Here is a 20,521-nt window from a genome sequence, read left to right on the forward strand (position 1 = left end):
AAATTGGATATCAGTCGACTCGGCATGACGCCCTGAATCTATCAAGACCAATTTTATGATTTTTGGACAAACTGTTCAGAAGTTATAAGCAAAAATTGCCATTTTTCATATCTCCGGACCTGTAGGTGGCGCTGTGCCGAAACGCAGCATGTAGCCTCAGGTCATGCTTGTGAGTACATGTACCAAGTTTGGTCTGAATACGATAAACCGTTGCGGAGATACAGCCTTACGACTGTTTTTGCAAGCGCTACGTAAAATTTGTTCGAGCGTTTATCGAAAACGGTTTGACGAATCAACAAGATTTTAATAACTTTTTGTCACCACTGCCTGAAGATGATCCGATTCAATTTTCGTGCAAATCGGACAAACCGTCTAGGACGAGTTCGAAAAAGTACCTTTTTAGGAAAATTCAAAATGGCGGCCATGTTTTTATGACGGAAAATGACGATATAGGGTGCAATCGAATCGTCATGAGCTCAGGAATCAGAGGAAAAAAGGATTTTGCTGATTGGCCTTACGGTTCAAAAGTTATTAGCAAAGTAAAAGTGAAACTTTGGACAGGTGGTGGCGCTAGAGGGAATGACTTAGACACACCAAAATTGGTGTACTTAATGTTGGAACTGTCCTCTATCAGAATGTCAAACCAAAACAACTTTCCCGCAATCGGTTCTATGGGCTGCCATAGACTCCCAGAGCGGAAGAAGAAGAAGAATAATAATAATAATAATAAGAACGCGAACGGATACAATAGGTGCCTCCGCACCTTCGGTGCTTGGCCCCTAAATATAGCTGCAAGCAGCCATTACCGGGGCCAAGCAGAATAAGACGACAAGACATGGCTGAAGGTGTCAGATCAACTGCAACAATGAGCAATTACAGACATTTAAAGAGGATTTTAGACGAAATGGCTGAAAAATCATAGAAACAGTAATTAAAAATATAATTTAATTGATTATCACTTTCGACAAGTAGGTGGCGCAATTACAAAACTGATGTGGTCAGAGTGAAGTGACAATGTCACATACAAAGTTTGTTGTCAATATGTCAAGGCATTGCAGAGATAAAGCCTGAATAGTGCTATTGGCATCATGCCTCAACTTTGCTGCTGCGCTATACGTAAATGGTTTCGTCTATCGACAAGAAATCCATAACTTTTAGTCGGCACGGTCTGGAGATGATACGATTAGATTTTGGTGAAAATCGGACAAACGGTCTAGGAGGAGTTTGAAAAAGTAGGTTTTGACTGAAAATCAAGATGGCGGACAGGAAGTTTGGCCAAATAAGGAAAACTTGGTATCTATGTTCTCGGCTTGACCCAAGGAATCTATTAAGCATTTCAATAGCCATATTTATTCAAAATTGATTAGCCTTTTTGGAAATTTTGTTACAACTTTTGACCACTAGGTGGCGCTGTCTCGAAATATTTTGGGTACCTTCAGGGGATGGTGCTGATGACACAATCTGAGTTTCGTAATATTAAACCAATGCATTTGTTTAGGATAGCATTTTATTTCACAAAATTGTATGGAAGTCAATGGGAATTTCATGTTTTGTTCTATTATAGCGCCACCAAGAGGCTCAGTCCCACCATTTTTTGTATGTGTCCTCAGAGTGAGCCCATACATATGTGTGTCGATTTTGGTGAAAATATCTCAATTATCTTCGGAGTTATAGACATTTATATGAAAAAACACGTAAAAAATGACTGACACATGACTTTAATTGGAATTTACTACCTCTAGACATCAATATTTTCGCATTTGGGCTTTAACGTTTAGTTAACAAGCTATGATTCCAAACTTCTGACGGTGGTTTCGTCTCGATCGGACAAACGGTTTCGAAGATATCGCCTAATGTTTTTTAAGTGCTAAATCACAACGCTACACAAACCGTAAGGCGAAACCTAGCATATTTGGTATCGTTGGACTCGGCAAGGATTCAGGAGTCTAATGAGATGAGTTTGGTGAAAATAAGTCGACCACACCCAAAGTTATAAGCATTTGAAAAATAAAATTCACCACTAGGTGGCGCTGTTTCGAAACTTCTCACGCTCCTTCAGAACATCGTGCTGATGACCCATACCGAGTTTCGTAACAATCCGTTCATGCGTTCTTAAAATACAGCATTTTAGCACAAAATTCAAAATGGCCGAAAGTCAAAATGGCCGATATGGTAAAATTTTATATCAGTCGACTCGGCATGTTGCCCTGAATCTAACGAGACCAATTTTATGATTTTTGGACAAAATGTTCAGAAGTTATAAGCAAAAATAGCCATTTTTCATATCTCCGGACCAGTAGGTGGCGCTGCGCCGAAACGCAGCATGTAGCCTCAGGTCATGCTTGTGATGACATGTACCAATTTTGGTCTGAATCCGATAAAGCGTTGCGGAGATACAGCCCTACGACTGTTTTCGCAAGCGCTACGTAAAATGTGTTCGAGCGTTATTCGAAAACGGTTTGACGAATCAATTTGAATTCCATAACTTTTTGTCAGCACTGCCTGAAGATGATCTGGTTCAATTTTCGTGCAAATCGGACAAACCGTCTAGGACGAGTTTGAAAAAGTAGCTTTTTCAGCCCATTAATAATGGCGGCCATATTTATAAGCCGGAAAATGACGTCATAGGGTGCAATCGAATCGGCATGAGCTCGGGAATCAGAGGAAAAAAGAATTTTGTTGATTGGCCAAACGGTTCAAAAGTTATTAGCAAAATAAAAGTGAAATTTTGGACAGGTGGTGGCGCTAGAGGGATTGGTTTTAAGACACCAAATTTGGTATGGTGACTTTTTGGACTGTCCTCTATCATTGTGCCAAATTTCATAACTTTCCCGCAATCGGTTCTATGGGCTGCCATAGACTCCCATGGCGGAAGAAGAATAATAATAATAATAATAATAATAAGAACGCGAACAAAAACAATAGGTGCCTCCGCACCTTCGGTGCTTGGCCCCTAATAAATATAGCTGCAAGCAGCAATTATCGGGGCCAAGCACAATCAGACGACAAGACATGCCAACATGTCTGAAAGTGTCAGACCAACTGCAACAATGAGCAATTAAAGACATTTAAAGAGGATTTTAGACGAAATGGCTGAAAAATCATAGAAACAGTCAATAAAAATATGATTTAATGCATTATCACTTTCGACCAATAGGTGGCGCAGTTACAAAACTGATGTGATGTGGTCAGAGTGAAGTGACAATGACACATACAAAGTTTGGTGTCAATATGTCAAGGCATTGCAGAGATAAAGCCTGAATAGTGCTATTAGCATCATGCCTCAACTTTGCTGCTGCGCTATACGAAAACGGTTTGGTCTATCCACACGAAATCCATAACTTTTAGTCGGCACGGTACTGAGATGATACGATTCGATTTTGGTGAAAATCGGACAAACGGTCTAGGAGGAGTTCGAAAAAGTAGGTTTTGAATGAAAATCAAGATGGCGGACAGGAAGTTTGGCCAAATAAGGTAAACTTGGTATCTATGTTCTCGGCTTGACCCAAGGAATCTATTAAGACCAGTGGCATTTCAGTAGCCAGATGTATTCAAAAGTTATTAGCCTTTTTGGAAATGTATTATAAGTTTTGACCACTAGGTGGCGCTGTTTCGAAATATTTTGAATACCTTTAGGGGATGGTGCTGATGGCACATTCTGAGTTTTGTAATATTACACCAATGCATTTGTTTAGTATAGCATTTTATTTCACAAAACTGTATTGAAGTCAATGGGAATTTCATGTTTTGTTCTATTATAGCGCCACCAAGAGGCTCAGTCCCACCATTTTTTTTATGTGTCCTCAGAGTGAGCCCATACATATGTGTGTCGATTTTGGTGAAAATATCTCAATTCGCTTCAGAGTTATAGACATTTATATGAAAAAACACGTAAAAAATGACTGACACATGACTTTGATTGGAATTTACTACCCCTAAACATCAATATTTTCGCATTTGGGCATTGGCGTATAGCTATCGACCTATGTTTCCAAACTTCTGACGGTGGTTTCGTCTCGATCGGACAAACGGTTTCGAAGATATAGCCAGATGTTTTTTAAGCGCTAAATCACAACGCTACACAAACCATAAGGCGAAACCTAGCATGTTTGGTATCGTTGGACTCGGCAAGGATTCAGGAGTCTAATGAGATGAGATTGGTGAAAATAAGTCGACCACACCCAAAGTTATAAGCATTTGAAAAAAAAAAATCACCACTAGGTGGCGCTGTTTCGAAACTTCTCACGCTCCTTCAGAACATCGTGCTGATGACCCATACCGAGTTTCGTAACAATCCGTTCATGCGTTCTTAAAATACAGTATTTTAGCACAAAATTCAAAATGGCCGACAGTCAAAATGGCCGATATGGTAAAATTTGATATCTGTCGACTCGGCATGTTGCCCTGAATCTAACGAGACCAATTTTATGATTTTTGGACAAACTGTTCAGAAGTTATAAGCAAAAATAGCCATTTTTCATATCTCCGGACCAGTAGGTGGCGCTGCGCCGAAACGCAGCATGTTGCCTCAGGTCATGCTTGTGATGACATGTACCAAGTTTGGTCTGAATCCGATAAAGCGTTGCGGAGATACAGCCCTACGACTGTTTTCGCAAGCGCTACGTAAAATTTGTTCGTGCGCTTATTGAAAACGGTTTGACGAATCAATTTGAATTCCATAACTTTTTGTCAGCACTGCCTGAAGATGATCTGGTTCAATTTTCGTGCAAATCGGACAAACCGTCTAGGACGAGTTCGAAAAAGTAGCTTTTTCAGCACATTCAAAATGGCGGCCATATTTATAAGCCGGAAAATGACGTCATAGGGTGCAATCGAATCGGCATGAGCTCAGGAATCAGAGGAAAAAGAATTTTGTTGATTGGCCTTACGCTTCAAAAGTTATTAGCAAAATAAAAGTGAAACTTTGGACAGGTGGTGGCGCTAGAGGGAATGACTTAGAAACACCAAAATTGGTGTATTTAATGTTGGGAGAGTCCTCTATCAGAATGTCAAACCAAAACAACTTTCCCGCAATCGGTTCTATGGGCTGCCATAGACACCCTAGTCGGAAGAATAATAATAATAAATATAGCTGCAAGCAGCAATTATCGGGGCCAAGCGCAAGCAGATGACAGGATATGCCAACATGGCTGAAGGTGTCAGACCAACTGTAACAATGAGCAATTAAAGACATTTAGAGAGGATTTTAGGCGAAATGGCTGAAAAATCATATAAAAAGTAATTCAGAATATGATTTAATGGATTATCACTTTCGACCAATAGGTGGAGCAGTTACAAAACTGATGTGATGTGGTCAGAGTGAAGTGACAATGACACATTCAAATTTTGGTGTCAATATTTCAACGGATTGCAGAGATAACGCCTGAATAGTGCTTTTGGCATCATGCCTCAACTTTGCTGCTGCGCTATACGAAAACGGTTTCGTCAATCGACACGAAATCCATAACTTTTAGTTGGCACCGTCTGGAGATGATACGATTTGATTTTGGTGAAAATCGGACAAACGGTCTAGGAGGAGTTCGAAAAAGTAGGTTTTGAATGAAAATCAAGATGGCGGACAGGAAGTTAGGCCAAATAAGGAAAACTTGGTATCTATGTTCTCGGCTTGACCCAGGGAATCTATTAAGACCAGTGGCATTTCAATAGCCTAATGTATTCAAAAGTTATTAGCCTTTTTGTAAATTTTGTTATAACTTTTGACCACTAGGTGGCGCTGTCTCGAAATATTTTGGGTACCTTCAGGGGATGGAGCTGATGGCACATTCTGAGTTTCGTAATTTTACACCAATGTATTTGTTTAGTATAGCATTTTATTTCACAAAACTGTATTGAAGTCAATGGGAATTTCATGTTTTGTTCTGTTATAGCGCCACCAAGAGGCTCAGTCACACCATTTTTTTTATGTGTCCTCAGAGTGAGCCCATACATATGTGTGTCAATTTTGGTGAAGATATCTCAATTCGCTTCGGAGTTATAGACATTTATATGAAAAAACACGTAAAAAATGACTGACACATGACTTTGATTGGAATTTACTACCCCTAAACATCAATATTTTTGCATTTGGGCATTGGCGTATAGCTATCGACCTATGTTTCCAAACTTCTGACGGTGGTTTCGTCTCGATCGGACTAGCGGTTTCGAAGATATAGCCAAATGTTTTTTAAGCGCTAAATCACAACGCTACACAAACCGTAAGGCGAAACCTAGCATGTTTGGTATCGTGGGACTCGGCAACGATTCAGGACTCTAATGAGATGAGTCTCGTGAAAATAAGTCGACCACACCCAAAGTTATAAGCATTTGGAAGCATTTGGGGAAAAAAATTCACCACTAGATGGCACTGTTTCGAAACTTCTCAGGCTCCTTCAGGACATCATGCTGATGACCCATACCGAGTTTCGTAACGATAGGTTCATGCATTCCTAAAATACAGCATTTTAGCACATAATTCAAAATGGCCGACAGCCAAAATGGCTGATCTGGGAAAATTGGATATCAGTCGACTCAGCATGATGCCCTGAATCTAACAAGACCACTTTTATGATTTTTGGACAAACCATTCAGAAGTTATAAGCAAAAACAGCCATTTTTCATATCTCCGGACCAGTAGGTGGCACTGCGCCGAAACGCAGCATGTAGGCTCAGGTCATGCTTGTGATGATATGTGTTTAGTTTGGTCTGAATACGATAAAGTGTTGCGGAGATACAGGCTTGTGTCTGTTTTCGGAAGCGCTACATAAAATTTGTTTGCGCGGTATTCGAGAACGGTTTGACGAATCAACACGAATTGCATAACTTTTTGTCGGCATGGTCTGAAGATGATCTGATTCAATTTTCGTGGAAATTGGAGCAACGGCCTAGGAGGAGTTCGAAAAAGTAGGTTTTTTGAAAAATTCAAAATGGCGGAAAAATTATAATGACGGAAAATGACGTCATATGGTGCAATCGAATCGTCATGAGCTCAGGAATTAGAGGAAAAAGGAATTTTGTTTCTAGCCCTTGTGGTTCAAAAGTTATTAGCATAAACATGACTGCAACTTTGGACAGGTGGTGGCGCTAGAGGGAATGACTTAGACACACCAAAATTGGTGTATTTAATGTTGGGACTATCCTCTATCAGAATGTCAAACCATTACAACTTTCCCGCGATCGGTTCTATGGGCTGCCATAGACTCCCAGTCGGAAGAAGGAAGAATAATAATAATAATAATAATAATAAGAACGGGAACAAAAACAATAGGTGCCTCCGCACCTTCGGTGCTTGGCCCCTAATAATAATAATAATAATAATAAATATAGCTGCAAGCAGCCATTACCGGGGCCAAGCAGAATAAGACGACAAGACATGGCTGAAGGTGTCAGATCAACTGCAACAATGAGCAATTACAGACATTTAAAGAGGATTTTAGACGAAATGGCTGAAAAATCATAGAAACAGTAATTAAAAATATAATTTAATTGATTATCACTTTCGACAAGTAGGTGGCGCAGTTACAAAACTGATGTGGTCAGAGTGAAGTGACACTGTCACATACAAAGTTTGTTGTCAATATGTCAAGGCATTGCAGAGATAAAGCCTGAATAGTGCTATTGGCATCATGCCTCAACTTTGCTGCTGCGCTATACGAAAATGGTTTCGTCTATCGACAAGAAATCCATAACTTTTAGTCGGCACGGTCTGGAGATGATACGATTAGATTTTGGTGAAAATCGGACAAACGGTCTAGGAGGAGTTTGAAAAAGTAGGTTTTGACTGAAAATCAAGATGGCGGACAGGAAGTTTGGCCAAATAAGGAAAACTTGGTATCTATGTTCTCGGCTTGACCCAAGGAATCTATTAAGCATTTCAATAGCCAGATTTATTCAAAAGTTATTAGCCTTTTTGGAAATTGTTAGAACTTTTGACCACTAGGTGGCGCTGTCTCGAAATATTTTGGGTACCTTCAGGGGATGGTGCTGATGACACAATCTGAGTTTCGTAATATTAAACCAATGCATTTGTTTAGTATAGCATTTTATTTCACAAAATTGTATGGAAGTCAATGGGAATTTCATGTTTTGTTCTATTATAGCGCCACCAAGAGGCTCAGTCCCACCATTTTTTGTATGTGTCCTCAGAGTGAGCCCATACATATGTGTGTCGATTTTGGTGAAAATATCTCAATTATCTTCGGAGTTATAGACATTTATATGAAAAAACACGTAAAAAATGACTGACACATGACTTTAATTGGAATTTACTACCTCTAGACATCAATATTTTCGCGTTTGGGCTTTAACGTTTAGTTAACAAGCTATGATTCCAAACTTCTGACGGTGGTTTCGTCTCGATCGGACAAACGGTTTCGAAGATATCGCCTAATGTTTTTTAAGTGCTAAATCACAACGCTACACAAACCGTAAGGCGAAACCTAGCATATTTGGTATCGTTGGACTCGGCAAGGATTCAGGAGTCTAATGAGATGAGTTTGGTGAAAATAAGTCGACCACACCCAAAGTTATAAGCATTTGAAAAATAAAATTCACCACTAGGTGGCGCTGTTTCGAAACTTCTCACGCTCCTTCAGAACATCGTGCTGATGACCCATACCGAGTTTCGTAACAATCCATTCATGCGTTCTTAAAATACAGCATTTTAGCACAAAATTCAAAATGGCCGAAAGTCAAAATGGCCGATATGGTAAAATTTTATATCAGTCGACTCGGCATGTTGCCCTGAATCTAACGAGACCAATTTTATGATTTTTGGACAAAATGTTCAGAAGTTATAAGCAAAAATAGCCATTTTTCATATCTCCGGACCACTAGGTGGCGCTGCGCCGAAACGCAGCATGTAGCCTCAGGTCATGCTTGTGATGACATGTACCAATTTTGGTCTGAATCCGATAAAGCGTTGCGGAGATACAGCCCTACGACTGTTTTCGCAAGCGCTACGTAAAATGTGTTCGAGCGTTATTCGAAAACGGTTTGACGAATCAATTTGAATTCCATAACTTTTTGTCAGCACTGCCTGAAGATGATCTGGTTCAATTTTCGTGCAAATCGGACAAACCGTCTAGGACGAGTTCGAAAAAGTAGCTTTTTCAGCCCATTCAAAATGGCGGCCATATTTATAAGCCGGAAAATGACGTCATAGGGTGCAATCGAATCGGCATGAGCTCGGGAATCAGAGGAAAAAAGAATTTTGTTGATTGGCCAAACGGTTCAAAAGTTATTAGCAAAATAAAAGTGACATTTTGGACAGGTGGTGGCGCTAGAGGGATTGGTTTTAAGACACCAAATTTGGTATGGTGACTTTTCGGACTGTCCTCTATCATTGTGCCAAATTTCATAACTTTCCCGCAATCGGTTCTATGGGCTGCCATAGACTCCCATGGCGGAAGAAGAATAATAATAAATATAGCTGCAAGCAGCCATTACCGGGGCCAAGCAGAATAAGACGACAAGACATGCCAACATGGCTGAAAGTGTCAGACCAACTGCAACAATGAGCAATTAAAGACATTTAAAGAGGATTTTAGGCAAAATGCCTGAAAAATCATAGAAACAATAATTAAAAATATGATTTGATGGATTATCACTTTCGACCAATAGGTGGCGCAGTTACAAAACTGATGTGATGTGGTCAGAGTGAAGTGACAATGACACATACAAAGATTGGTGTCAATATATCAAGGCATTGCAGAGATAAAGCCTTAATTATTGCTATTAGCATCATGCCTCAACTTTGCTGCTGCGCTATACGAAAACGGTTTCGTCTATCGACACGAAATCCATAACTTTTAGTCGGCACGGTCTGGAGATGATACGATTCGATTTTGGTGAAAATCGGACTAACGGTCTAGGAGGAGTTCGAAAAAGTAGGTTTTGACTGAAAATCAAGATGGCGGACAGGAAGTTTGGCCAAATAAGGAAAACTTGGTATCTATGTTCTCGGCTTGACCCAAGGAATCTATTAAGACCCGTGGCATTTCAATAGCCAGATTTATTCAAAAGTTATTAGCCTTTTTGGAAATTTTGTTATAACTTTTGACCACTAGGTGGCGCTGTCTTGAAATATTTTGGTTGCCTTCAGGGGATGGTGCTGATGACACAATCTGAGTTTCGTAATATTACGCCAATGCATTTGTTTAGTATAGCATTTTATTTCACAAAACTGTATTGAAGTCAATGGGAATTTCATATTTTGTTCAATTATAGCGCCACCAAGAGGCTCAGTCCCACAATTTTTTTTACGTGTCCTCAGAGTGAGCCCATACATATGTGTGTCAATTTTGGTGAAAATATCTCAATTCGCTTCAGAGTTATAGACATTTATATGAAAAAACACGTAAAAAATGACTGACACATGACTTTGATTGGAATTTACTACCCCTAAACATCAATATTTTCGCATTTGGGCATTGACATATAGCTATCGACCTATGTTTCCAAACTTCTGACGGTGGTTTCGTCTCGATCGGACTAGCGGTTTCGAAGATATAGCCAAATGTTTTTTAAGCGCTAAATCACAACGCTACACAAACCGTAAGGCGAAACCTAGCATGTTTGGTATCGTGGGACTCGGCAACGATTCAGGACTCTAATGAGATGAGTCTCGTGAAAATAAGTCGACCACACCCAAAGTTATAAGCATTTGGAAGCATTTGGGGAAAAAAATTCACCACTAGATGGCACTGTTTCGAAACTTCTCAGGCTCCTTCAGGACATCATGCTGATGACCCATACCGAGTTTCGTAACGATAGGTTCATGCATTCCTAAAATACAGCATTTTAGCACATAATTCAAAATGGCCGACAGCCAAAATGGCTGATCTGGGAAAATTGGATATCAGTCGACTCAGCATGATGCCCTGAATCTAACAAGACCACTTTTATGATTTTTGGACAAACCATTCAGAAGTTATAAGCAAAAACAGCCATTTTTCATATCTCCGGACCAGTAGGTGGCACTGCGCCGAAACGCAGCATGTAGGCTCAGGTCATGCTTGTGATGATATGTGTTTAGTTTGGTCTGAATACGATAAAGTGTTGCGGAGATACAGGCTTGTGTCTGTTTTCGGAAGCGCTACATAAAATTTGTTTGCGCGGTATTCGAGAACGGTTTGACGAATCAACACGAATTGCATAACTTTTTGTCGGCATGGTCTGAAGATGATCTGATTCAATTTTCGTGGAAATTGGAGCAACGGCCTAGGAGGAGTTCGAAAAAGTAGGTTTTTTGAAAAATTCAAAATGGCGGAAAAATTATAATGACGGAAAATGACGTCATATGGTGCAATCGAATCGTCATGAGCTCAGGAATTAGAGGAAAAAGGAATTTTGTTTCTAGCCCTTGTGGTTCAAAAGTTATTAGCATAAACATGACTGCAACTTTGGACAGGTGGTGGCGCTAGAGGGAATGACTTAGACACACCAAAATTGGTGTATTTAATGTTGGGACTATCCTCTATCAGAATGTCAAACCATTACAACTTTCCCGCGATCGGTTCTATGGGCTGCCATAGACTCCCAGTCGGAAGAAGGAAGAATAATAATAATAATAATAATAATAAGAACGGGAACAAAAACAATAGGTGCCTCCGCACCTTCGGTGCTTGGCCCCTAATAATAATAATAATAATAATAAATATAGCTGCAAGCAGCCATTACCGGGGCCAAGCAGAATAAGACGACAAGACATGGCTGAAGGTGTCAGATCAACTGCAACAATGAGCAATTACAGACATTTAAAGAGGATTTTAGACGAAATGGCTGAAAAATCATAGAAACAGTAATTAAAAATATAATTTAATTGATTATCACTTTCGACAAGTAGGTGGCGCAGTTACAAAACTGATGTGGTCAGAGTGAAGTGACACTGTCACATACAAAGTTTGTTGTCAATATGTCAAGGCATTGCAGAGATAAAGCCTGAATAGTGCTATTGGCATCATGCCTCAACTTTGCTGCTGCGCTATACGAAAATGGTTTCGTCTATCGACAAGAAATCCATAACTTTTAGTCGGCACGGTCTGGAGATGATACGATTAGATTTTGGTGAAAATCGGACAAACGGTCTAGGAGGAGTTTGAAAAAGTAGGTTTTGACTGAAAATCAAGATGGCGGACAGGAAGTTTGGCCAAATAAGGAAAACTTGGTATCTATGTTCTCGGCTTGACCCAAGGAATCTATTAAGCATTTCAATAGCCAGATTTATTCAAAAGTTATTAGCCTTTTTGGAAATTGTTAGAACTTTTGACCACTAGGTGGCGCTGTCTCGAAATATTTTGGGTACCTTCAGGGGATGGTGCTGATGACACAATCTGAGTTTCGTAATATTAAACCAATGCATTTGTTTAGTATAGCATTTTATTTCACAAAATTGTATGGAAGTCAATGGGAATTTCATGTTTTGTTCTATTATAGCGCCACCAAGAGGCTCAGTCCCACCATTTTTTGTATGTGTCCTCAGAGTGAGCCCATACATATGTGTGTCGATTTTGGTGAAAATATCTCAATTATCTTCGGAGTTATAGACATTTATATGAAAAAACACGTAAAAAATGACTGACACATGACTTTAATTGGAATTTACTACCTCTAGACATCAATATTTTCGCGTTTGGGCTTTAACGTTTAGTTAACAAGCTATGATTCCAAACTTCTGACGGTGGTTTCGTCTCGATCGGACAAACGGTTTCGAAGATATCGCCTAATGTTTTTTAAGTGCTAAATCACAACGCTACACAAACCGTAAGGCGAAACCTAGCATATTTGGTATCGTTGGACTCGGCAAGGATTCAGGAGTCTAATGAGATGAGTTTGGTGAAAATAAGTCGACCACACCCAAAGTTATAAGCATTTGAAAAATAAAATTCACCACTAGGTGGCGCTGTTTCGAAACTTCTCACGCTCCTTCAGAACATCGTGCTGATGACCCATACCGAGTTTCGTAACAATCCATTCATGCGTTCTTAAAATACAGCATTTTAGCACAAAATTCAAAATGGCCGAAAGTCAAAATGGCCGATATGGTAAAATTTTATATCAGTCGACTCGGCATGTTGCCCTGAATCTAACGAGACCAATTTTATGATTTTTGGACAAAATGTTCAGAAGTTATAAGCAAAAATAGCCATTTTTCATATCTCCGGACCACTAGGTGGCGCTGCGCCGAAACGCAGCATGTAGCCTCAGGTCATGCTTGTGATGACATGTACCAATTTTGGTCTGAATCCGATAAAGCGTTGCGGAGATACAGCCCTACGACTGTTTTCGCAAGCGCTACGTAAAATGTGTTCGAGCGTTATTCGAAAACGGTTTGACGAATCAATTTGAATTCCATAACTTTTTGTCAGCACTGCCTGAAGATGATCTGGTTCAATTTTCGTGCAAATCGGACAAACCGTCTAGGACGAGTTCGAAAAAGTAGCTTTTTCAGCCCATTCAAAATGGCGGCCATATTTATAAGCCGGAAAATGACGTCATAGGGTGCAATCGAATCGGCATGAGCTCGGGAATCAGAGGAAAAAAGAATTTTGTTGATTGGCCAAACGGTTCAAAAGTTATTAGCAAAATAAAAGTGACATTTTGGACAGGTGGTGGCGCTAGAGGGATTGGTTTTAAGACACCAAATTTGGTATGGTGACTTTTCGGACTGTCCTCTATCATTGTGCCAAATTTCATAACTTTCCCGCAATCGGTTCTATGGGCTGCCATAGACTCCCATGGCGGAAGAAGAATAATAATAAATATAGCTGCAAGCAGCCATTACCGGGGCCAAGCAGAATAAGACGACAAGACATGCCAACATGGCTGAAAGTGTCAGACCAACTGCAACAATGAGCAATTAAAGACATTTAAAGAGGATTTTAGGCAAAATGCCTGAAAAATCATAGAAACAATAATTAAAAATATGATTTGATGGATTATCACTTTCGACCAATAGGTGGCGCAGTTACAAAACTGATGTGATGTGGTCAGAGTGAAGTGACAATGACACATACAAAGATTGGTGTCAATATATCAAGGCATTGCAGAGATAAAGCCTTAATTATTGCTATTAGCATCATGCCTCAACTTTGCTGCTGCGCTATACGAAAACGGTTTCGTCTATCGACACGAAATCCATAACTTTTAGTCGGCACGGTCTGGAGATGATACGATTCGATTTTGGTGAAAATCGGACTAACGGTCTAGGAGGAGTTCGAAAAAGTAGGTTTTGACTGAAAATCAAGATGGCGGACAGGAAGTTTGGCCAAATAAGGAAAACTTGGTATCTATGTTCTCGGCTTGACCCAAGGAATCTATTAAGACCCGTGGCATTTCAATAGCCAGATTTATTCAAAAGTTATTAGCCTTTTTGGAAATTTTGTTATAACTTTTGACCACTAGGTGGCGCTGTCTTGAAATATTTTGGTTGCCTTCAGGGGATGGTGCTGATGACACAATCTGAGTTTCGTAATATTACGCCAATGCATTTGTTTAGTATAGCATTTTATTTCACAAAACTGTATTGAAGTCAATGGGAATTTCATATTTTGTTCAATTATAGCGCCACCAAGAGGCTCAGTCCCACAATTTTTTTTACGTGTCCTCAGAGTGAGCCCATACATATGTGTGTCAATTTTGGTGAAAATATCTCAATTCGCTTCAGAGTTATAGACATTTATATGAAAAAACACGTAAAAAATGACTGACACATGACTTTGATTGGAATTTACTACCCCTAAACATCAATATTTTCGCATTTGGGCATTGACATATAGCTATCGACCTATGTTTCCAAACTTCTGACGGTGGTTTCGTCTCGATCGGACAAACGGTTTCGAAGATATAGCCAAATGTTTTTTAAGCGCTAAATCACAACGCTACACAAACCATAAGGCGAAACCTAGCATGTTTGGTATTGTTGGACTCGGCAAGGATTCAGGAGTCTAATGAGATGAGTTTGGTGAAAATAAGTCGACCACACCCAAAGTTATAAGCATTTGAAAAAAAAAAATCACCACTAGGTGGCGCTGTTTCGAAACTTCTCACGCTCCTTCAGAACATCGTGCTGATGACCCATACCAAGTTTTGTAACAATCCGTTCATGCGTTCTTAAAATACAGTATTTTAGCACAAAATTCAAAATGGCCGACAGTCAAAATGGCCGATATGGTAAAATTTGATATCAGTCGACTCGGCATGTTGCCCTGAATCTAACGAGACCAATTTTATGATTTTTGGACAAACTGTTCAGAAGTTATAAGCAAAAATAGCCATTTTTCATATCTCCGGACCAGTAGGTGGCGCTGCGCCGAAACGCAGCATGTTGCCTCAGGTCATGCTTGTGATGACATGTACCAAGTTTGGTCTGAATCCGATAAAGCGTTGCGGAGATACAGCCCTACGACTGTTTTCGCAAGCGCTACGTAAAATTTGTTCGTGCGCTTATTGAAAACGGTTTGACGAATCAATTTGAATTCCATAACTTTTTGTCAGCACTGCCTGAAGATGATCTGGTTCAATTTTCGTGCAAATCGGACAAACCGTCTAGGACGAGTTCGAAAAAGTAGCTTTTTCAGCACATTCAAAATGGCGGCCATATTTTTAAGCCGGAAAATGACGTCATAGGGTGCAATCGAATCGGCATGAGCTCAGGAATCAGAGGAAAAAAGAATTTTGTTGATTGGCCTTACGCTTCAAAAGTTATTAGCAAAATAAAAGTGAAACTTTGGACAGGTGGTGGCGCTAGAGGGAATGACTTAGAAACACAAAAATTGGTGTATTTAATGTTGGGACTGTCCTCTATCAGAATGTCAAACCAAAACAACTTTCCCGCAATCGGTTCTATGGGCTGCCATAGACGCCCAGTCGGAAGAAGAATAATAATAAATATAGCTGCAAGCAGCAATTATCGGGGCCAAGCACAATCAGACGACAAGACATGCCAACATGTCTGAAAGTGTCAGACCAACTGCAACAATGAGCAATTAAAGACATTTAAAGAGGATTTTAGACGAAATGGCTGAAAAATCATAGAAACAGTCAATAAAAATATGATTTAATGCATTATCACTTTCGACCAATAGGTGGCGCAGTTACAAAACTGATGTGATGTGGTCAGAGTGAAGTGACAATGACACATACAAAGTTTGGTGTCAATATGTCAAGGCATTGCAGAGATAAAGCCTGAATAGTGCTATTAGCATCATGCCTCAACTTTGCTGCTGCGCTATACGAAAACGGTTTGGTCTATCCACACGAAATCCATAACTTTTAGTCGGCACGGTCTGGAGATGATACGATTCGATTTTGGTGAAAATCGGACAAACGGTCTAGGAGGAGTTCGAAAAAGTAGGTTTTGAATGAAAATCAAGATGGCGGACAGGAAGTTTGGCCAAATAAGGTAAACTTGGTATCTATGTTCTCGGCTTGACCCAAGGAATCTATTAAGACCAGTGGCATTTCAGTAGCCAGATGTATTCAAAAGTTATTAGCCTTTTTGGAAATGTATTATAAGTTTTGACCACTAGGTGGCGCTGTTTCGAAATATTTTGAATACCTTTAGGGGATGGTGCTGATGGCACATTCTGAGTTTTGTAATATTACACCAATGCATTTGTTTAGTATAGCATTTTATTTCACAAAACTGTATTGAAGTCAATGGGAATTTCATGTTTTGTTCTATTATAGCGCCACCAAGAGGCTCAGTCCCACCATTTTTTTTATGTGTCCTCAGAGTGAGCCCATACATATGTGTGTCGATTTTGGTGAAAATATCTCAATTCGCTTCAGAGTTATAGACATTTATATGAAAAAACACGTAAAAAATGACTGACACATGACTTTGATTGGAAATTACTACCCCTAAACATCAATATTTTCGCATTTGGGCATTGGCGTACAGCTATCGACCTATGTTTCCAAACTTCTGACGGTGGTTTCGTCTCGATCGGACAAACGGTTTCGAAGATATAGCCAAATGTTTTTTAAGCGCTAAATCACAACGCTACACAAACCATAAGGCGAAACCTAGCATGTTTGGTATCGTTGGACTCGGCAAGGATTCAGGAGTCTAATGAGACGAGTTTGGTGAAAATAAGTCGACCACACCCAAAGTTATAAGCATTTGAAAAAAAAAATCACCACTAGGTGGCGCTGTTTCGAAACTTCTCACGCTCCTTCAGAACATCGTGCTGATGACCCATACCAAGTTTCGTAACAATCCGTTAATGCGTTCTTAAAATACAGTATTTTAGCACATAATTCAAAATGGCCGACAGTCAAAATGGCCGATATGGTAAAATTTGATATCAGTCGACTCGGCATGTTGCCCTGAATCTAACGAGACCAATTTTATGATTTTTGGACAAACTGTTCAGAAGTTATAAGCAAAAATAGCCATTTTTCATATCTCCGGACCAGTAGGTGGCGCTGCGCCGAAACGCAGCATGTTGCCTCAGGTCATGCTTGTGATGACATGTACCAAGATTGGTCTGAATCCGATAAAGCGTTGCGGAGATACAGCCCTACGACTGTTTTCGCAAGCGCTACGTAAAATTTGTTCGTGCGCTTATTGAAAACGGTTTGACGAATCAATTTGAATTCCATAACTTTTTGTCAGCACTGCCTGAAGATGATCTGGTTCAATTTTCGTGCAAATCGGACAAACCGTCTAGGACGAGTTCGAAAAAGTAGCTTTTTCAGCACATTCAAAATGTCGGCCATATTTTTAAGCCGGAAAATGACGTCATAGGGTGCAATCGAATCGGCATGAGCTCAGGAATAAGAGGAAAAAAGAATTTTGTTGATTGGCCTTACGGTTCAAAAGTTATTAGCAAAATAAAAGTGAAACTTTGGACAGGTGGTGGCGCTAGAGGGAATGACTTAGAAACACAAAAATTGGTGTATTTAATGTTGGGACTGTCCTCTATCAGAATGTCAAACCAAAACAACTTTCCCGCAATCGGTTCTATGGGCTGCCATAGACGCCCAGTCGGAAGAAGAATAATAATAATAATAAATATAGCTGCAAGCAGCAATTACCGGGGCCAAGCAGAATAAGACGACAAGACATTTCGACATGTTTGAAAGTGTCAGACCAACTGCAACAATGAGCAATTAAAGACATTTAAAGAGGATTTTAGGCAAAATGGCTGAAAAATCATAGAAACAATAATTAAAAATAATTTGTAATGGATTATCACTTTCAACCAATAGGTGGTGCAGTTTCAAAACTGATGTGATGTGGTCAGAGTGAAGTGACAATGACACATGCAAAGTTTGGTGTCAATATGTCAAGGCATTGCAGACATAAAGCCTGAATAATGCTTTTAGCATCATGCCTCAAATTTGCTGCTGCGCTATACGAAAACGGTTTCGTCAATTGACACGAAATCCATAACTTTTAGTCGGCACAGTCTGGAGATGATACAATTCGATTTTGGTGAAAATCGGACAAACGGTGTGGGAGGAGTTCGAAAAAGTAGATTTTGAATGAAAATAGCATTTTATATCACAAAACTGTATTGAAGTCAATGGGAATTTCATGTTTTGTTCTATTATAGCGCCACCAAGAGGCTCAGTCCCACAATTTTTTTTACGTGTCCTCAGAGTGAGCCCATACATATGTGTGTCAGTTTTGGTGAAAATATCTCAATTTGCTTTAGAGTTATAGACATTTATATGAAAAAACACGTAAAAAATGACTGACACAAGACTTTGTTTGAATTTTACTACCCCTAAACATCAATATTTTCGCATTTGGGCATTGGCGTATAGCTATCGACCTATGTTTCCAAACTTCTGACGGAGGTTTCGTCTCGATCGGACAATCGGTTTCGAAGATATAGCCAAATGTTTTTTAAGCGCTAAATCACAACGCTACACAAACCGTAAGGCGAAACCTAGCATGTTTGGTATCGTAGGACTCGGCAAGGTTTCAGGATACTAATTAGATGAGTCTCGTGAAAATAAGTCGACCACACCCAAAGTTATAAGCGTTTGAAAAAAAAAATTCACCACTAGGTGGCGCTGTTTCGAAACTTCTCAGGCTCATTCAGGGCATTGTGCTGATGACCCATACCACGTTTCGTAACAATCTGTTCATGCGTTCATAAAATACAGAATTTTAGCACAAAATTCAAAATGGCCGACAGCCAAAATGACCGATATGGTCAAATTGGATATCAGTCGACTCGGCATGTTGCCCTGAATCTAACGAGACCAATTGTATGATTTTTGGACAAACTGTTCAGAAGTTATAAGCAAAAATAGCCATTTTTCATAACTCCGGACCAGTAGGTGGCGCTGCGCCGAAACACAGCATGTAGCCTCAGGTCATGCTTGTGAGTACAAGTACCAAGTTTGGTCTGAATACGATAAACCGTTGCGGAGATACGGCCTTACGACTGTTTTTGCTAGCGCTACGTAAAATGTATTTGTGCGTTTATTGAAAACGGTTTGACGAATCCATTTGAATTCCATAACTTTTTGTCAGCACTACCTGAAGATGATCTGGTTCAATTTTCGTGCAAATCGGACAAACCGTCTAGGACGAGTTCGAAAAAGTAGCTTTTTTTGAAAATTCAAGATGGCGGCCATATTTTTATGACGTCAAATGACGTCATAGGGTGCAATCGAATCGCCATGAGCTCAGGAATCAGAGGAAAAAAGAATTTCGCTGATTGGCCTTACGGTTCAAAAGTTATTAGCAAAATAAAAGTGAAACTTTGGACAGGTGGTGGCGCTAGAGGGAATGACTTAGAAACACCAAAATTGGTGTATTTAATGTTGAGACGGTCCTCTATCAGAATGTCAAACCAAAACAACTTTCCCGCAATCGGTTCTATGGGCTGCCATAGACTCCCATGGCGGAAGAATAATAATAATAATAATAATAATAAATATAGCTGCAAGCAGCAATTACCGGGGCCAAGCAGAATAAGACGACAAGACATGCCGACATGTCTGAAAGTGTCAGACCAACTGCAACAATGAGCAATTAAAGACATTTAAAGAGGATTTTAGACGAAATGGCTGAAAAATCATAGAAACAGTAATTAAAAATATGATTTAATGGATTATCACTTTCGACAAATAGGTGGCGCAGTTACAAAACTGATGTGATGTGGTCAGAGTGAGGAGACAATGACACATACAAAGTTTGGTGTCAATATGTCAAGGCATTGCAGAGATAAAGCCTGAATAGTGCTATTAGCATCATGCCTCAAATTTGCTGCTGCGCTATACGAAAACGGTTTCGTCAATTGACACGAAATCCATAACTTTTAGTCGGCACAGTCTGGGGATGATACGATTCGATTTTGGTGAAAATCGGACAAACGGTGTGGGAGGAGTTCGAAAAAGTAGGTTTTGAATGAAAATAGCATTTTATCTCACAAAACTGTATTGAAGTCAATGGGAATTTCATGTTTTGTTCTATTATAGCGCCACCAAGAGGCTCAGTCCCACAATTTTTTTTACGTGTCCTCAGAGTGAGCCCATACATATGTGTGTCAGTTTTGGT

Source organism: Rutilus rutilus, assembly GCF_951802725.1.
Source record: "Rutilus rutilus genome assembly, chromosome: 12".
NCBI classification, from domain to species: Eukaryota; Metazoa; Chordata; class Actinopteri; order Cypriniformes; family Leuciscidae; genus Rutilus; species Rutilus rutilus.